At 39.9% G+C, this 16,376-nt stretch overlaps 1 protein-coding gene across 1 annotated transcript in view; it reads right to left on the reverse strand.

Moving 5' to 3' along the window:
• Positions 1 to 16,376, reverse strand: part of PEAK1 (pseudopodium enriched atypical kinase 1) — a 232,204-nt gene that overhangs the window by 64,125 nt on the left and 151,703 nt on the right. Inside the window, 1 exon segment of the mRNA XM_029575835.1 lies at positions 4,731 to 4,939. The gene's annotated coding sequence lies outside the window, so the exon portion shown is untranslated.

A 16,376-nucleotide genomic window follows, 5' to 3' on the forward strand; every position in this document is an offset into this window, starting at 1 on the left:
CTCGCAAGGTCCTCCTGCAATTCATCACAATCAGCATGAGATTTAACTACTCTGCATAATTTTGTGTGGTCAGCAAGCAGCAAAGATACTATTGTGTCAGGAAGTGATGCTGCTATGGCAACAATATACAAAAATAACTTCACTTGCACAAAAATTTTCCATGTTCATTACTTTATAAAGAGCTATAACAATTTCCTCTGTGAAAGCTGAGTGAATTTAAGAGTTTTTAATATACCGTTTTCTCTTCTCTGAAATACAGCTACAGAAAGCAAAGGTGATCTCATTTCCATTTGCAATGAGCAACGTGATTATAGTGAAACATACAGGTACTTTGACGTACACTTGTGTTTAAGTTAAAGATATGCACAAGTGTTTGCCATTTTTTAAATTTTGTTTTCATCCACTGCCCTCATACTGTGTGTCCTACTTTTCCTCATAAGCAAGAATAATTTGCACCTCTAATATTTAAAGACACATTGCACTCAACATTTTTTGTTTCAAGGAGGAAGAGACTTCAGATGCCAAATACAAGCAAATTCTCACTGATTTGATAGAGGGCAAAATCGTTAGGTCAGAAAAACCTCCAATTTTTGTGTTGTGCAATTATCGGTCCCAATAAATTTTATTATAACAACATTTTTATACTTTTTCTTTTTTTTTATAAAACAGTCTTTGGAAGCAACTTAAAAGTTTTTGTACGATTGAGCCTAAACCTTAATACTTGATTATCAGGCAAATCCAATGTACTTAGCTTAAATTTGGTCAAACGGCTCTTATTGTCAGCATTACTTTCCTGATGACATGGCTCCCAAGCCAGTACAATTGACAATCATTACAGCACCTAGGCATAGCTCTATTCTGGCCCTGACAAACCTATGAAAGGGCTTCAGAGACAGGAAGCAGTTTGTCTGCTTATTGTTTACTTTGTCTGTTTAAGTTCAGGGGTGGTCTATCATTAGCCAGGGTGAGCTGGCTGCCTCAGGCAGCAAAATTTTGGGGTGGCAGCAAGTACCCCTCCAAAACATCCTGTGGTGGCTACCTAGAGGCAAGATGACACAGGCAGTGCTGGATAATGAAGTCCCCACAAGGGTCCTACACCATGCAGGCATGAAGAGTACAGCGGAGTCTGATAACATGCTGGCTGGCCGGGTTTCCCACATTCTGCCAGCAAGAAAAAACAGAAGACTTGGTGGGGCCATGTGAAGGTTGAGAAGGGAAGGGACGGAAGAATTGGGTGAATAAGAGGAAAGGGGAGTGATTAATAGCCATTAATGGAAAAAATAAGGAAGAAAAGTTTTCAAGTTCAAGGAGACACCCTGATTGGGGGGGGAGGGGGGGGGGAGGAAAAAAAAAGGTGTTTCTACTCCCTATTCTGGTCCTGCTCCATTCCCATCCCCTCTCTAACCTCTCTCTCTCACACACACCTGTTTGCGGAGGCCCTCAGTGAGCCTCATCACTAGCCTTGCTAAGCTCCTCTTCGCTGCTCTCACCATGCCCAAGTCTCAGCGCTATGTAACCTGGCCTTGCCAGAACCACCTTGCTTTTTCATGGACTCGCCCTTGACTCTCTGATCTGGTCACACTAGTCTTGCATCTTGTTTTTGTAGCTCCAGGCCTTCTGCTCTCATGCTTAGTCTTGTGGTCTCTGGGCCTACTCCTATCTTGTATCTTGCTTTACGGCCTATCCAGACTTCTTTTTACCTAGGGGCCTCCAGCTTTGCTGCCTTCAGGCATATATGCTCTTTGCTCTGTGTTGTCTTGCCTAGTTCCTACCCAGCCCCGTCTCTGGTCTTGCCGTGCCCAGCCCAGTCCTGTTCCTGGTATTCATTCCCTGTCGTCAGTACCTTGTCTTGCTCCAGCCTGTATTTAGTTCCAGTGCATGTCTAGTATCCTGCCTTGCCTGTATCTCTCCCAGTCTGTGCTCAGTACCTTGCCTTGTCCATGTTTGTGTTCAGTCTCAGGTCCAGTACAATGTCCTGCTCCAGTAACCAGACTAGACTAGTCTTGCTCCAACCTGTGCAGCCTTGCAGTCCTGCACAGCTCCTAGGGTGGTGTACCCAGATCCAAGTTTCCTTGACACAGAGAGGCCTCCTTGACAGTCCTTTGGTAAGACAGGCCCAGCTGGCCAAAATCAAAGGAACCAACTTTTTGGTGGTAGCCCCTAACATTTGGAACTCTCTTCTAGAGGCACTCCATTTGACAGAGGATTCAAAGGCTTTTAAATCAATGTTAAAAATTTATCAAAAATACTTTAGCTTGGATTCATATGAAGGTTTATTTGCCCCCACGATCATGTGGGGTTTTTTGTCTTAATTTTGTGGTCCAAAATATATATTTTTTTAAATATGTATGTTGATTGTAAATCGCTTATGTATCTGTAAGCAGCAAATAAATAAAAAATATTAGATTCATATTGATATTTACCAGAAATATATACCCTGTCATATCTTACTTCTTAAATAAATCAGTGATGAATATCTGTTTCAGTATCTGATGTCCCAATTAAGTCATATTAACTGTTCCAAAAACAAAAAAAATATTCAAAGTCTTAGATGCAGAGGGATCATGACAAATGAAAAAAGCAAGAGCACAGCAAAAAAACTGCTTGTGTTTACAAGGCAGGAATTTCTCAAAGCATTCATCTAATACAAGATGCCATTCCATAAGAATAATTCTATGACACTGAACAAACTTCTCTTTGATAATTACTTTTTGTTTATGCAACTCACTAAATGGTGTAAATTTGTTATTCTATCCTTTGGCAAAGCCAACTTAGCTGAGAGAAACTTGTGTTTTTCCCCATCGTATATTTATGTAAAAACAAGATCCAATTTTTATAGATATTTACTTTGCTGGATGCTTTAATGGAAACATAAAAACACCACAAGTGTTCTCTTCAGTTGCTGACACAGTTCAGTCCATCAGGGTCGCTCCTGAAAAGACAGTAAGAACCATGCAGAACAGAAGAGCCATTTCCAGTACAGCTCTGATTTTTCGCATTTCTTCCTCCTCACAGGAACCAAATTAAAGAGTGAAAAAGGCCTGACAACTTTCTAGGAGAAGTAAATACACCCATTATTTATATGCCTCCTAAAAATCAATAGGAAGCTTCCTGTCATTGAGAAGATTATTCTCTTTAATGTGCCCAAGCATGTTTTTAGCTTTCAAAACCCTCTCCATAACGAGCAGCATTTGAGACCGGAAAAAGTCAATGGCTCAAGATGGATTAATTTTTCTGTTGCCAGTACTTTTAAGGGTTATTCTCTATGTCCAGGCAAAAACCTTTGACATAAAGAATAATCAGTTAGTAGATTTACATTAAGGTATTGTGGCATTCATGTCAAAAAGGGTGATACATTTTTTTTTTCCAATATAAGTTGTTCTCCCTTTCTGGCAGGTCACATTTTATTATTCAGGTCCATTACACACATTTACAGTTAATTCCAAGAGATCAAAATCAATTTTAAAAAAATCCCAAGTATTTTGAGCATGGTGACTCCACTCCTGTGTCTACTATATTCTCTGAATTTATTTACAGGAATAACTGTGACATGACCGCATAAAGCTGATCTATTCATAACATAAAAAGCATGTGTGCAATTATGCTATTTTACATAAATAACATTTCCAACTAAAAATATTTTAAATCCCCTTGGGCCCGTGAGAATAAGGATGAAAAACTAACAAGCTCTGCTTAGGATTACAATTTTCTTTCCAATTAAAGAGGGGAAATAATTTCCATTCTCTCGGGCTGCAAAGGTGTCAGGTTTTTAGGATAATTCATCCATGTCCAATGAAATTTTGTATATAGTTTTCTTCAATGTTTTAGAAAAAAAATCTCTATTTTTGAAGATTCTCTGTGTCAGAAGAGACTAGGATCTCAATTTGTTTTAGAAATGGGAGAATGACGTAACTGATTCAAATTGTGTGAAAGAAAAAAATGACAATTACATAGCAATTTTTGGCCTTTATGTGAACTATGAATTTCTTTGCACTTGGAGTCATGTTTACTATTAAAATAACTTGTGCCAAGTGTTTTTTCAATGCAACAAAAAAACCTGTGTCACCAACAGAAGAATCAGATCACTAACAAAAGGCATGCATGTATTAAACTACACTGGAAAGAAAGCGGATTTCATCATATCATAGCAGGAGTCTCTCTAGAACACATTTAAGTTATGTGAACTAACTTTAACCTACCCTAAATTAGCATCATCCTTAAATTAGACAAACTGTGTATCAATTTGTTTTTGTACATATAAACTTGGAAAGTCTCGTAATCCCGATCACTTGGCAGCCTCTAAGCACTGGAAGTGGAAGAGGAGCAGAGGCTGCCAGTAAGAAGCCTTAGCTTTAGAAATGTCTAAAACGAAGATACAATATACAAAAAAGGAGAAGTGAAGATACAATATGTGACTGGTCTTAACACACATGGTCAATCCACATGCCCTAGTCGCTTGTAAATATGCTTGAGGAAAGGCGCGTCTTACCTCCCCCCCCCCCCCCCCTTTCATTCCTAATGCAGAAAGAGAAGACAAGGGAGGGAGCTGAAGTAAAAGCAGAGTTAGGAACTTCACTTTCCATAAATAACAGATTCCACCACTAGGGCTCAGTAGCTGTGAAAGTGCTATATTTCAATCTTATAACAAAGTAAAAAAAACACCTTACAAACTACATTTGTAACCCCTTAAAGGGGTGTTGATAAGAGAAATAAGAAGTGTATGAGATTACCATTTAGATCTGCAGTGTTTCATCCATTCCAGGGCGAGGGGTGGCTGCTAAACCTTCAGTTGCAGCTGCTGGTTCTAAATCCCTTCAAATTGTTTTTGGTTTGTTTTTTTTTTTTTTAAAGTGCTGCAGGTTCATCGAAGATGGATTCCTTTCTCCTTAATCCTCTGGTTTTTTCCCCTTCTGATTGCAAATCAGGATGGCAGTGTTTGCTGTGGGAAAAAAAAACAAAACTATTAAGGAATGTGAACTCTGCTGCAGAGTGCACAAGTTTATATCATCATCTGCTGGCCCTCTTTTTCCCTTATAATCAACTCTAGCTTGTCGCCAACATCTAGAACAACAGTAAGGCAGAATATTTGATCATGTTTGTTTACTTCTACCTTTCTAATATTTGGAAGGATCAAGGCAGCAGGAGGTAAAGTTTTGAAAATGGCTGCACAACTCTACAGTGCATACACCCGGTATCAAATGACTACTGAGAATATAAATAGGACTTTAACAGTTGTTATTTTCTGGAGTTTCTACCTTGCTTCAGACACCCTTTCTAAAATGTGGCTCGGCTACTTGTATACTCACCAGGCAAACTAACATGTTATTCAATTTATCGAAACCAAGGAAGGAATCCAATATATAAAGGTAATATGATAATTAAGATAGTATTGGAAACCATATCATGTCAAAAACTTTAATCTAAAGTCTTATGCCACGCAATGGGCTATAAGCTCAATCAAATCACCTCCCACCAACGCAGCATTATTCAAAAGTATTGCAAAAATGTTTAATTAATTTCTCAAATGAAAAATGCATAAATGACTTATCTTAAAAATGAATGTAACCATAGCATCTGTCCTACCTCTTTATGATCAGAAACTGTATCCGCATCTGCCCCAAACACCAGATGTTTCGGTGGCACTGCTGCCTACCTCACGGGAAACTCTCAACTGAACGCCATCCTTCTTAATATTGCCTGTTTCAGTTGAGACTGAGTTTCCCTTGAGGCAGACAGCAGTGCTGCCAAACATCATGGTGTTGGAGCGATGCAGATGCAGTTTCTGAACATAAAGAGGCAGGACTGATGCAGTGGTTATATTCATTTTTAAGATAAGTCATTTATATATTTTTGTTTGAGAGATTCAAGTAACTTTTTTTTTTTTTTTTTTTGCAATACTTCTTAAAGCTACGGAGGTAGTAGATGATTGATGCCAGATATGATTGAGTTAAAACCCACTGCCTGGCATAAGTTTTAGGTTAAAGCTTTTGGCATGATGTAGTTTCTGATACCACCTTTAATAAGGCACATTTTTTTTTTAGATTGGATTCTTTCCTTGGTGTAATTTTTGTGAAGGTTTCTGTGGCTCGTTTTGTGGTTTTTATTCAATTTATCAATACATAACTTTGCCATTAAGAGAAGAGGAGTAGAAATAATTCAGTGGTGTGCCTCAGAGCTAAGTAAGGTCCCTGAGCTAATCTGACATTCAAATAGGGGAAACAGTTAAGTTCATCTCAAGTTCTACCTTCCAATTGGCTAAGAAAATTATATTAGATGGTCGAATTACATCTCCCCTTTGAGGAACAGCAGCTGTATACTTATGGACATCATGACGACATGTAAGGGTGTATGTAGTAGAAGTTGAACAGTCAGTCTGGCCATGATTGCAGACACTAGTAATGATCTTTGCCCATCAATAGGCAAGAACCAAGAGATGGGACAAAAAAAAATTATCACTACAGGTCTTAGTCAATCTATGTGATTCTATGAGATTTAGCACAGTACCTAAACGGCTTGAAAGTCCAGGGAAAATTGTAGTAAATGCTAGGGAAGGTTAGTTTTAAGGGGTGATTTTCCACTGCAAACTGACACACAGTATACTGGATCTCACTATTGTAGTTATCAAGCTCCTGCTTGCACAAACTTAAGAAACTTTCTAGTAAAAGTAAAAATTGATATTGAACTTTAAAAAAACCTCTTCTGAAAAATATGACCCTCATAAAATTATTCCAGTTCTTTATCCCTTTGTCTAAAGGGAAAAAAATAGAGTTAACCATTAAAGATGAAAAACAAGCATTAAGTATTACGTTTTAGCACCACATCTCTCACTATTATTAATCAGATTAGCAGGGACTTTACCCCATCCCGTGGTTACTAGCTTCTGGAGATGCTCATTCCAAATGATATTATAATGACTCCACTTTGCTTACTATAGTGAACACCTCACAGAACATTACTATTTATTACTCCAGATAGTTACGAGCTCCATTGCCATTTTAATATTCCAGACCATTTAAAACTATATAATGAAGAGAAACCTGAGTTGAGATAAACTCATTTGTATCAATGTCTTGTAATGTGGTAAACAGTATGAAAATCAACATCCTTGATAAAAAGTTTCATAGAAGCTTTAATAACCATAGTGTAGGCAAAATTTGTGTAAATGTCTCCACCACAGAATATTTCCAACAATAAGTTAAACCCTCCATCAATAGTGTATGCATTGTAGAGTAACCCAGCTCTAGGTCAGGGGTTTGACCCCAAGCCATCAACACTGCAAAGTCCAGTCTATTTTTGTTTTAATGAAACTTGAATGGACTGGACTGTAGGTACCAAGTGGGCACTAGAATCTATTTCTCAAAGTTTATGAAGAATTGCAGTGAATGCAGAATTTCTACTGTAGTTGCTAGATTTCAGAAATTGATTTCTGATGGGGGATGCTAGAAGACAGTTATCCCAATATGGAAATACACAAATTCCTGGTGATGTAAGTGGGCCACTACCATTGCAAGGCTCTTTGTAAAGACTAGGAGGGCAGCCAAAAAGCCCAAATGTGAGAACTTTGTACTAGTAGTCTGCCGTATCCATACAGAAGCAGAGGCAACGCCAAAAGGGTGTTTATGGTTGTGCGCACAGACATCCTTAAAGTCCAGAGAACACATCCAGTCTCCCCATTGAATGAAGGAAAGAAGAGTACCCAATGGGGTCATCTTGAATTTCTCCCAACAAAGGGCCTCACTGAAATCCTGGAGGTCTAGAACAGATTGTAGACCTCCAGACTTCTTGGGTATTAAAAAAATATTGGAAGTAGAATCCCCAGCCATGCTGTGCATACAAGGTAGAATAAGTGGTAGGTTATTACATCACAGATTACACAACACACTTATTTATGAGCACAGAAGTTTTACTTGTAAGTCTGAGAATAAGCAATAAAAGAATACAAGATTAGAGTTTTGCATTAAGAAAATATACAAAAGATACTTCCCTCACAGTTTCCAGTGTGAGTTTATATTTTGGAAAATCGGAAACAGCACTGGAGATCAGGAATAGCTCAGTCACTTCATTAACTACTAATGTCAGACAAGCTTTTCCTCTGATCTGTTCTTTCTCTGATCTAACCAGGCTGTCTTGACTTTGGTCTTTCATGCTTAATTTTCTTGACCTATGTCCCAGTTTCTTCTCTGGGCTACTCCCATATGTTCTTGTCATCTGCTGAGACCTCAATTGTCTATGCTAATCATATCAGCAACATTTAGGTATGGTTCAGTTGCTTATGTCTTGTTTTTCCTGATATATACACCATTAGCCTCATGGGTAACTGGTCATTAATATATCTGATCTCATGACTTGTTTGTTACAAGCAAGCTAAGAAAAATGCCATATATATTCTCAGAACTTATAGGCCTTATGTCAAGCAATTATACTAGTAATATTAGTGATTATCTTTGTTCCACTAATTTCTATCACATTGCAAAGTTCTTAATGAAAACTCCTTAAATAATTTTTCCACACTGTGAGGGAGGTACTTCTTGTATGACTATGTCAATAACTGCGATATCTTTAAACGTAATTGGGGGAAGGTATGTGAGGTCAGTTGGCGGAGCAGTGGAATGAGATTGTTTGAAATTGAGAAGGTACCCATGTTGAACAATTTTTTTTTTTTTATCTTTATTAATTTTTCATGATACATTATCCAATTAATAACATTGAATATATTAAAGAGAGCAGGTATATGACATTATAGTTACATAAACCTCTAAGTAATATATTATAACATATCAATTCCTGCTTTCTAAGTACAAAACAAGAGGGAGCTGATCTAGCAAATTATATATTACATAAATTTTTCTATAACACAGAAAAGAAAAGTCACGTGCTCTTTGCAAAGTTGGTCAGAAATGGCGTCCTGACCCCGCTGGACCACCAGGGAGTTGTGGTAAGTCTTGGGGGGAGGGGGATTAAGGAGGGTGAGGGGTTTAAATTTTTATTTGCACATATGGACATATACTCAACTCATTGAATTCTGTTTATGTCCATATTGACCGCAAATGGGACCCCCTTTGGACATATGGACATAAACTTTTGCTCTGCACATCCCTACTGCTTTCTGTGGATGACTTTGGATGAACTCAGGCAAGGGTTAGAATTTTGGTAAAAGTATATCCTATCAAATTTCAGACTCATCCAGAGAGGTTCTGACACCTGTATATGGGACAAATATGGTGAAACTAAGAGGTGCTTTTTTCACAGAAAGAAACAAGGCTAAACATGCATGCAAGTGACAGAAAATCTTACCAAAGAATTTTAAACCTAGAAAAGAAAATTGCTTAAGTCAGTCAGAAAACTACAGTAGAGAACAAACTATTTGCTTCACTATAACAGTTTTTCTAGTCAAAAGGAACAACAAAAAACCCCAAAATCTCCTTATAGATTTGAGGATAAGTCAGGCTAACTGGTGAACAGAAAAAAAAGTGAATGTCTGAGCTCAGGGCTCCTCAAACTATGGCCTGTGGGCTGTATCCAGTTCTCAGAGCAATTTTGTCTAGGCTGCCCAACACTTCCCTGCTAGCAGCCAAATCAACCCAGGGAGCAAGATTTACATTTTTTTTAGGCAATAAACTAAAAGCACAGTGAAGGAGCAAAATCACACACCAAACCTAAGTCCATAAAACAGAGGTGTGCTTAATCAATATTAAATTAATCTGCAGACAAAGATGCCTTAACAGGAGATATATTTATTATTATTCATTAAACTAGGCAGGCAGCCTTAATCATTTGGCAAAGAGTTACATAAGAACATGCCATACTGGGTCAGACCAAGGGTCCATCAAGCCCAGCATCCTGTTTCCAACAGTGGCCAAGCCAGGCCATAAGAACCTGGCAAGTAACCATTTATAATAGCAGCAGCGTCCCCTGGTGAAAAGGAAAGGAGAAAGATGGAGTGTGAGTGAGAAGATTGGGTGAGAGGAGGGGGAAGGAGTGTGGGTGACAGGCATGGAGGCGTGGAAGGAATGTGAGAGAAAGACAAAGTGAAAAGGGGTAGAAGTGTGAGAAGGAGAGGGAATGAGAGGTAGGAAGGAGTGGGAATGAGAGGAGTGGTGAGGAGAGGGGTTGAGAGGAAAGGGTGAGAGATGTGTAGAGGGGTGAGATAAAGGAGAGATGATGAGGAGGGGTAGAGGAAAGAAGACAGTAAGAGCATATGGCAGGGGGATGGGGTATGAGTGCAACAAGTGTGTCACAAGTGCATTTACCTGCTTATTCTCCCTCTACCACCCCCATTCTCTCAGGAGACACATGCAGATGGAAAAGAAGGGGGAAAAGCAGGTGCAAAGTTTCCAAGGGAGTGGCAGCTTTGCCAACTTCTTAGGATTATTTTCCCTTTGTTCCTCTTTGGAAATCCTGCTGCCTGCCGGTCTTCCCTCTTCTGCAGTATTTCTAATTACTCAAAGGGTCAGCCCTCCACCCCAGACTCTCTCAGTGACTTGAAATGTCACGTGCAGCCCTTCATTTAAAAAGTTTGGGGACCCCTGCCTTAAGTTTAATGGCCTTTGTCAGACTAAATGTAATTGGATTGAAATATTTGGTAGACCTCAGACAATTTCATTTCCCATACTTTATTTGTACCACTGAACAAACCAGGGAAGCCGGTTTCCCTTTCCCATTTGTAAGTATTGTTTTGTGTTCCTAAATTAAGACATTATTTATTTGAAGAGAATAAGTGCCAATTTCTTTGCTTTTACCAGACTCCTATGGATTTATGAATACGTTTTGTGTGATAACACAAAAGGAGAGCATAGAGTATTTTTGAAAGAAATGATTCTTTAATAAAGAATTACAAAAACAATGTACTTTTAGTTTATTGAATGCAAAGTTGACTACTGAAAGCTGCTGAGGCCAAAATGGACAGAGTTTGGTTATGTGACCATTGACCTCATGTAATCCAATTTCAACAGAATCTTGCTGTCAAAGATTCATAGATAGTAAATATGTTATCCCAATAATACCTCTTTCTAAAAATATTGACCAATAAAGGTCAGAGAACAAAAAGAAGATTATGCTGCTTAGCCCAAAGACTGGGAACATGGCTTTTATAGGTCTTTAATTTTGCTTGAGGAGCCAGCAGCTTCCATCATACAGCAAATAAGTTTTACAAAATCTTTGAAAAGAGAAGGTACTTACTCTTTAAGCCAAATGTTTCATGGCTTACTCCTAAGGGGATTTTGTGCCAATGTACAATGCAGAACTGGTGCAGAATTTCCCTCCCACAAATAATTTCTCATCAGAAATGAACTGCTTCACTCCAGATAGAATTAGGAAGAGCTGTTATTTTGCATGGAGTTAGTTAGCCAGAGCATACGTTTAGTGAGCCAGAGCAAGCAGGAGGAGAAATGTTCTAAATATCACAAAGAAGAGTTGGTCCCATGAGCAGATAAGAACAGAAGCCAATGCTCGTGTAATAAGAGGCAGGAGCATGGGTTGGGTACTAGCAAGAACAGATGCTGCTACAGTTGTATATTAGAAAGTAGCAGAAATGCTTCCTGTTTGCCTAGGAAGCATTGCTCTTTCAGAACACAGTAAGGACTAGGAAAGACAGCCTGGAGCGGGAAAGGTGTTAAGGGTTACAAGAGAGAGAAAGATTAATGTGGGGAGACAAAGGAGGAGAGACCTGGTGGCAGTTGGCATGAGAAGTTGGTTGGTGGGGGAAGATGCTGGTAGGGATGAGCTGGGGGGAAACGGCAAAGATAACTTAATCCTGGGGGAATTCTGTGCCAAAAAATGTTAATTTGATATACTGCCTTACAAAATATAGCAAAGCAATGTACAAAAAAACCCAACAAAAACAATATAAAAAATACATAATATAGAAAATCTCATTAAAACAAAAAAAGGATAAACAAAAAAGAAACATATGGTATATTAAAAAATTCAATACTAAGATAGCCGACCTCCGACCAGAAGACCTGCCATCGAGGGCACTGGTGATGGTCTTACACTCCCTTGCAGCCTGTTAAAACCCCCTTGGCAGGACTTTGGTGGGGCACCAGCTCAGGCCTAGGAATTCGTATTTGCAGAGGGTGAGCTCTAGTGCTGGCCCGTTGAGACCTCACTCTGGCCGCCAGAGGGTAGTACTTCCTTGGATGATAAAAAGGGCACCTAGACTCTTGCCGTGAGGACTTCTTGCTCAAGGACTGTTGGTCTGAGGTGCTGGCTGAGACATGCTCTAGTATCTCATGATGATCCTTCAGCTGATCTACTGCCTCCTTAATCTTGTCACCAAAGAGATTCTCTCTGGTACAGAGCAGATCCACAAGCAGTTCCTGAACTTCTGCAAGGATGTCGGATGCATGGAGCCAAGCCTTACGGCAGGCACCGATACCAGTCGCTGCCACCCTCGCAGTCATCTCAAAGACCTCAAATGCGGACCGTACCTCATGCTCGTCACACTCCAAACCCTGCTGGACCACCTTCAGGAAGTCTTTCTGAAGTTGCTGAGGCAGGCTCTCAACTAGATCCTGGACTTGCTTCCAGAGATTCCTGGAATATTGGCTCATATATAGCTGATAGCAAGCAATACCAGCCGCCAGCATGGAGTCCTGGAAGACTTTCCTCCCTAGGGTGTCCAGGGTTTTCAGCCCAGCAGAGCTGAGGCCTGTTCTGATGGAATGGGCTCCACCTTAAGCAGAGTGGAACCAGACTACTGGCACTAACATTTATAAAGGAGGGCAGCTTTTAAAACTAGACCATTGGGGAAAGCCGCCAGTCACTCAGAAGCACATGGTTACAAGGGATGTAGTTTCCAAAGATACTTGCAAGACAGGAAAGTTAGAATATCCCAGTGGCAGCTACAATGGCGGAGTTTAAAGAAATGTAGACGACTTCCTGGAGGAAAGACTAAAGATAGCTATTACTATCCTTGGAAGTGAATAAGAGGAATTTGATCTACTTTATGGGATCTGCCAGGTACTTATGACCTAGATTAACCTAATTTACCAGGAGTTTAGGGCTTGGTAGAGAGTCACTGTCCATGTTCCACAACTACAGGAGTGGTGCACCTGAGCTGCTGAGGTAGGAAAATGTAAAATAAGAAAACAAAAGATTTATTGTTCCTCAGCTTCTGACTTGCATCATAAAAGACAGTAAACAGATTTTAAACAGATTGAGGCTGGGCTGGAAGTGCAGGAGTAAGTAGAGGAATGCCAACAGAACAAAACCCCTTAAACTTCACTGACGAACTGCAAATGAAAGCAAACAGGCTTGACAGGATTTGCTTCAAAAGCATCTAACAATGGAAAATATTTATTAAATCACAATACAGTATACGTAAGCATTAAGGCATGTATTACTTCTCGTTTGCACAACTACTTTATGGCAGCATCAAGCACTAAGCTTTCTAGGTTTCTAATGGATAAATTATTCATAAACTTCTAAAAGCTCAGTTAAAATCACCCAGCAACATTATCAGACAAGAGAGACTCAGACTTCAAAGGAGAGCTGTCAAGTCCTTAATGTCATGTTCCCAGTTGTCATCTCCCTCCCTTCCCCCACCCCCCCAGCATCTGCCATTCTGGGTGCTGATAGGCCAAAGCTCTACAGGCAATACTGTAGTAATGCAGAGCCTCTGACTCTTAAGGGCCATATCACTGTGATCTGACAAAACATTATATTCCTCTTTTTACATTGCCTGTGCACATGGTGTTAATAACGTAGTTAATGTGACAAGGTTGGCAGAAGACTGCCATAGCGGGAGGGGAGGGAGGGCAGAGGTTCTGAAATGAAACACTTTTCTCCTTTCTTTTGTTTCAGCTGAAATAGTTTGTGTACACTGTCTCACTGTGCATTAGACAAAAGAATGTGCACTGCAACCACAGCTCCTGTTTTCAAAGATAACAAAGAAAGGACAGAAAAATGCAAACTGTGAATCACTGAGTGGAATGACAAAAGAGTGTAAATCAAAGGGATGTAGTCAGAGAATGTCAAATGCTATTCAGAAAGACAAAATGAGTATTCGTTCAGCCATCTGATTTTCCATATCGATATTAAATAAGTCCATAAGACATTCTACTCCATAAAACTGTTACAGAAACAGGTCAGAGGTAGGAATTTTCTACATTGGTTCACCTCATACCTAGAGAACAGGCAATATATAGTCAAAATTGGAAATTCCGAATCTACTCCCACTCAACTCACACAAGGCGTCTCCCAAGGGTCCTCCATCTCATCCACCCTCTTTAACATTTACCTCCTTCCGCTCTGCCAGCTCCTCACAGATCTTGGCCTTCCACACTTCATCTACACGGACGATGTCCATATTCTCATTCCCATCCAAGAATCCCTATCCAAGTCTATCAAAACCTGAGAGAACTGCCTCAGCACGATAAACCTCCTCCTCAACAACCTCCACCTTGCCCTGAACACGTCAAAAACCGAACTCATCATCATCTCTCAACATAACATCACCAAGCACCCCTCAGACAGGAACCCCTCCACAACTCCAATTTCCTTCCAGCAACATGCATGAAGCCTTGGAGTTACCATAGACAGCCAACTGAATCTAAAAAAAAATTATCACTGCAACTATAAAAGACTCCTTCAAACTCCACGTCCTCAAAAAATTGAAACCACTCCTACACTTTAACGATTTCCGCACGGTCCTTCAAGCCACGATCTTTTCAAAACATGGACTACTGTAATTCCTACTCCTAGGCCTCCCCGCCTCTACCATCAAACCTTTACAACTCCTGCAAAATGCAGCAGCCAGAATACTAACCAACACCCGTAAATCAGACCACATTACTCCGATCCTTAAGGAACTACACTGGCTCCCGATATCCTCCTGCATCTTCTATAAGAACCTCTCTCTTATACATAAAACCATTCACAACAGCAACATGCATTGGTTTGACAATACCCTCTGCCTCCATGCCTCCAATCGCCCCACCAGAACAGCATATAAAGGCACCCTACACATCCCCTCCCGCAAGACCTATCGCCTGATATCCACAAAAGAGCGAGCATTCTCTATCGCAGGACCCATCCTTTGGAACTCCATGCCACTAGACCTTCATCTTGAGCCATGCACTCAAAAATTTTTTTAAAAAAGCTAAAAACATGGCTTTTTAAACGAGCATTCCCAGATTAAATTCTGCGCCCACCGCAATTACACCGCAATGCTCAGCAGATCTGTTCTCACCGCCTTTGCCACGCCCTTGCATTCCTCCCCTAATGCACAGATCGCACACCCCATCCCCCAATACCTGGTATATTCTCCTCCTCCCCCATCCGCCCAGAATCTTTCCGTGTCATTTCTCCTCCCCCCTTTGCCAAAATATCTGCCACCGCTACTTGTAAGTAATATTTGCAATGTTTTGTATTAAGCTCTGCTTCTCCCCCCCCCCCCCCCCCCAAGTTGCTTCCTCCCTGTTTAATGTACTTTCTGTTACAAGTTATATGTAAACCGATTTGATGTTCCCCACGAATACAGGTATATGAAAACGTTAAATAAAATATTTAATTTTTACTCTGCCTTTCATGACTGGTCAGCCACTTACAAGCTGATTACATTCAGATACCATAGGTATTTCCCTGTACCCAGAGGGCTTACAATCAAAGAGCCTCATTTACTTAGGTGTGCTAAGACATTTTTGTGCGTTAATTTCAGATGGCATTTTTTCCACACTGCGTGGTAAATATTTTGCTAATTTTTATGCAAAAAGAGAAATCTCATGCTAATTATGCAGATGAGGGAGATCCCCAGCTTCTCCGGTAAAATAGAATATGGAAACAGAAAAAATAATGCTGATTTTAGGGAAAAATAAACTCTGGAGTTATAGTTATTTGGGTTTTGATCTAAAAACAATAATGCAGAACTCTTGCTTGAATCATTACTGATACAAACTTGAGAGAATCTCTCTCCCACCCTAAAACAGATACACTGACTCCCTGTGAAATATCAAAATGTATAAAACTGTGATGCTCATTTTCTAAGCAATGCATAGCCTGGCTCTATCCAGTTGTAATTCTGTTCTCAAAATCTATCGACCGTTGCGCAATTTGAGATCTTCCAATCAGAATCTTGTCAGTTCCACCAATCAAGCAGCCCGCTTAGACGAAGCAAGGGCATGCACGTTTTATGTTACTGGGCTCTGCTTGTGGAATAGACTCCCAAATGAAAATTAAGGGCAAAACATTGATTCTCAAGTTCAAAAAGTTTCTAAAAATGTACCTGTTTCAATAAGCCTTTGATTAACCCTTAGAATCTCATTATGTAGGAATTTCCCACTGAAGCACAATCTGCCTGAGCTATGGAATGGCACCAAGACAGCATAGGATTGACCCATGTATGTCCTTTATGTTTTTATGCTAACCTGACTAGCATT

Source organism: Rhinatrema bivittatum, chromosome 13 (genome assembly GCF_901001135.1).
Source record: "Rhinatrema bivittatum chromosome 13, aRhiBiv1.1, whole genome shotgun sequence".
Classification (NCBI taxonomy): Eukaryota; Metazoa; Chordata; class Amphibia; order Gymnophiona; family Rhinatrematidae; genus Rhinatrema; species Rhinatrema bivittatum.